The 4,517-nt window shown below is 37.9% G+C and overlaps 1 pseudogene; it reads left to right on the top strand.

Annotated features, from left to right (window-relative positions):
• LOC120109072 lies at positions 1-4,387 on the top strand (annotated as a pseudogene).
• Positions 4,388-4,517: the final 130 nt, after the last annotated feature.

Here is a 4,517-nt window from a genome sequence, read left to right on the forward strand (position 1 = left end):
ATGGATTTTCATGGTCTGAGGCGTTCCGGATCGATTGCCCTTGGTAGATCACTGCGGGCACAACCGTTGACGCCTTCCTTCGAGCTCTCCCGGCGTTATAGGGCCGTGGTCTTCGGTGAGTGCTGCATTCTGGCGAATTGCTTGGGGTTTTATGTCCTTGTAGGTTTGGGCATGTTTGGTTGGGGGGAGTTGGGCTCGGGAATGAGAATGAGCCGACTCCCCATTCCCCCCGTTTGGTTCGGAGGGTCCCATTCCCATTCCGATTCCGGAGCGGTATGGAAATGCCCCAATCCCCCAGTATCAATCCTGACACTCCCTAGTATTCAAATCCATTTCGATTTTCATTTCCGATTCCCAGTCAAGAACCAAATGTATCGGGGATTATAGCCATTCGATTCCCATTCATTCATTTCGCATTCTGATTCCGATTCCAGTCGCGAACCAAACGTACCCTTATTGTGGCTGGAAGTTTTCATTTTGGGTCGATTCATGTGGTTTATTCCCGGTATCCGACTTCTTGTCTCGAGATATAATTCGATGAGTGATTGAAGATTTTCTTTAGGGAATTAGTGTAATTCATGAAAAATTGAAGATTGGTTGGCTTTTGATATCAGAAGTGGTGTTAGATTAGCCATATCGGAATCCAGTCCGAATGTTGTTCTCCAATCGCGAGCCCAAGTTGTTTTTTTCCCCACCGTATGCTAAGCTTTTTGTTTGTGGAGCACTTGCCTTTTAGCTATTCGACCCCCACCTCCTTTTTTTCACTTGCCATCTTCAACTAGCATTGATATGATTTCATACTACTGAGCCTGTATATTCCATCATCACTTATCTTTTTATTGCATGACCATGGTCTTTGTATTGAATCAGTTCTATTTTTTTTCTTTTTCATTTAAATTTTGCATGACCATGGATTTCTTATTCCTGACTTGACATTAAAGATATCGAGTAGCTAGTATAAGTTCTCATGCTCTTTAAAGTAGTTATTACTTGAGCTAGTGTGTCCCTGAAGGAAACAGATCTGATGAGGAAATGAGATCAGAACAGATAAATGGTAGGATTTGGCACCTTCTTGGCATCAGTCCATTAAAGTAATTCCAGCTTATGTACTGTTTCTAAGGAAGTTCAAATCCACATCCATGAGAATAAGCCCAACTTTTTTTGACTGTAATCTGCTGCATGATCTGCTTTAATAGACCAATGCTAGACCCCAACCACAGGAAGGTAATTTTAGCCTTCCAATCAGCTCCATCCTGTTCCTCTCTTCTGTGTAACTTGGAGATATTTTCCATGGCTGAATGCTGAGTTTATTTTTTCATAAACTTGCAGCATGTAAACACTTGCCCATGGTCTTCCTCTCTTGCTTTTTTAAAATTATATGCCTCCAGATTATGGTGGATTACTTGTTACGTATATTTGCTGTCTTTAATGGTGTCATACAGATGGTTAAATTATCAATACTTGTGAGATGCCAATTTTGTAAGGAATATTACAACCTAGAAAAATCTCGTTCTGGGGAAGGAGCATGCGCCTGATGGAACCTACCCATCAGAGCATGATGTTTCTTTCTGAAGAGTACATTCTCGAGGGTTTCCCCCCAAAAATTGTTACTTAGCATTGCTCTTTTGTGTAATTTTTCTTTTCACTTACAATTATAATTATGAGTTCTGAGGCTTATTAATATAATATAACAGGTTATGTATAAAGCTTGTTGAAATTTATTGTAGTGTGCTAGAATTTAGGTCCATACTTCAAGTTGGCTGAAATATGCACAATTTTGAGATCAAGCATTCAAACCGAGCTTACTCATCAATCAAAATAGTATCGCATAAGGAATCATTGTTGATTGAGATGCTTTTAATATAAATTATTGCCTATACTTCAAAGCACATAATTTGTGATAAAGTAACCCCTTTTAGCGGTATTAGATATTGTTAATGGGGAAATAAGTTGTATCATTTACAAGTGTTAAAGAAACTCATATAGTCAGTGTTTGTTAGCATCTGCAAGGAATCTTATTTTTCCCTGTTTATTCTTTGTTGTTGTTATGGCATCATATTATTATTTGAAAGCATGTAAAGGATATTGTGAGAACGTCTTTGTCTTTGTATTAAGCCAATTGCCCTGTTTTGGATTCTTTCAGCAGCTTTACTGTTTATGGAATTGCATTGATTTTTTTAGCTGCACGTGTTCTATGATGACATATATATAAATTGACAAACTGTATCGACAAAGCCTCAGTTGTAGTTGTTTATTGAAGCTTTTGTTTTTTATATCTAAAAGTACAAACTGAAAAGATGATATCATTATCTGTCCATTCTTTTGCTTCTACACTGTTATTCTATGTTAAATCGAGTTGCTAAACTTGAGATTCCTTAGTAATAAATTCTCATAGCATTTCTGATATACATATTTAGTTTTTATTTCCATTCCCACTAGACTAGACACATCTATAGTCAATTACTGGGAACAGGTTATCTAGACTTTGTTAGTATTTGTTAGATTGTAGCTCTAATATAGTGAGATGTGATCATATATTTGTGGGTACTTAACTTACATCTTTATACAGCCTGTAAGACAGATGCTTCTGAGTTAAACGGAGCAAGGTTGAAGTATTCAAGGAGCAAAGCACTTTCTTAGATATCCCTTGAACGAGGAGCTGCGAACAGAGGTCCAAATATAATGAGGCTGCCACACAACTGATTAAGTTTCACGGAAGCTATCAACAGACTAATCGAGATGAACGTGGTCAAAGATCTTACCAATTTATGCTTCGAACTAAGAACCTTGTGGCAAAGTATCAAACAGGCTTTATTTGGCTATGGACAAACTTGCAGATGAGTTTGGCATTGGCACTCTGCGTCTGACCACCCGACAAACATTCCAGCTGCATGGCATCCTTAAGAAGAACCTCAAAACTGTAATAAGTACGTCATCAGAATATGGGCTCAACTCTTGGTGCTTGTGGTGATCTGAACAGAAATGTGCTTGCACCTGCAGCACCGTATACCACAAAGAATATGTTTTGCTCAGGAGACTGCAGAGAACATTGCTTCACTTCTGACACCCAGTCTGGTGCTTATTATGATTATGGGTAGATGGAGAGAAAATCATGTCAGCCTGAAACCTCCTGAAGTAGTTAAAGCCCGTAATGATAATTCTCATGGAACAACTTCTTGATTCCCAGAGCCTATATATGGCACTCAGTTCTTGCCACGAAAGTTCAAGATTGCTGTCACTGTGCCTAGAGATAACTCAGTTGATATTCTAACCAATGACATTGGTGTGGTAGTAGTTTCTGACAGTGATGGAGAACCTCAAGGATTCAATATATATGTAAGTTACAATATAAAAGCAATGATCCTTTCTTTACTTTCTAGCACTTCTACTTGAGTTCTTATTGCTGATTGATAAATCTTTATTTTTGTAGGTAGGAGGTGGCATGGGAAGAACACTCAGGGTGGAGACCACCTTCCCTTGTCTGGGTCAACCACTGGGTTACGTCCCAAAGGAAGATATATTATATGCTGTAAAAGCAATTGTTGTTACACAGAGAGAAAATGGAAGGAGAGATGATCGCAAGTATAGTAGAATGAAATACTTGGTTAATGAATGGGGAATTGAAAAGTTCCGGAGTGTTGTCGAGCAGTATTATGGGAAGAAGTTTGAGACCTTCCGAGAGCTACCAGAGTGGGAGTTCAAAAGCTATGTTGGGTGGCACGAACAGGTTTGTTTTTATATATATCAAGTATATCCAATTACTATGTTGACCTAAAGTCCATTACAAAATAGTATGTCCCTAAATTTCACAGGTCAGCATATCAGATATCCGAAATTCCAGTTTGCTGAAGCTAGAAAAGAAATTTTGAAAATGTTGAGCTATTAAAAATGTCAAGTATAACAGCATAGCTGTAATACACACTAAAACCCAGAAATAGTAACTACTAAGTATAAAATAATGGGCCATGCTCCATTTAATGGTCTACTTCTAAATGGATAGTTCATTAAGTTTTTGTTCACATATGTGAATTTTCACCTTTTCCAATTATATTATGCAGTGTTGTTCAATGATAGTCTATTAGTCATAGTTTACTCAAAATCATATCATTAAGTATTTAGACATATGGAGTGCATTATGTTCCTAGTTGTCTTTTTCACTATTATTGTGTTTTTACACATTTACTTGCAGGGTGATGGTGCCATGTTTTGTGGACTGCATGTTGATAACGGTCGTATTGGAGGCATCGTGAAGAAAACTTTAAGAGAGATAATTGAGAACTATAACTTGAATGTGCGCCTTACTCCAAATCAGAATATAATCTTGTGTGACATTGACCACTCGTGGAAGGAGGCCATCACAATGGCTCTCACCGAAGCTGGTCTGCTGGTAAAAACTTTTTCCCCTTTGCACTTTTTGGATACCAAAATATTCCATTTTATGTCACTATTATATAATGTTTCATAAAACCAACCAACTTGAGGCTTGGAGGAAATTAGCTGCTTTGGAAGTCTTGTAG

This window comes from Phoenix dactylifera, unplaced genomic scaffold, assembly GCF_009389715.1.
Source record: "Phoenix dactylifera cultivar Barhee BC4 unplaced genomic scaffold, palm_55x_up_171113_PBpolish2nd_filt_p 001769F, whole genome shotgun sequence".
Lineage (NCBI taxonomy): Eukaryota > Viridiplantae > Streptophyta > Magnoliopsida > Arecales > Arecaceae > Phoenix > Phoenix dactylifera.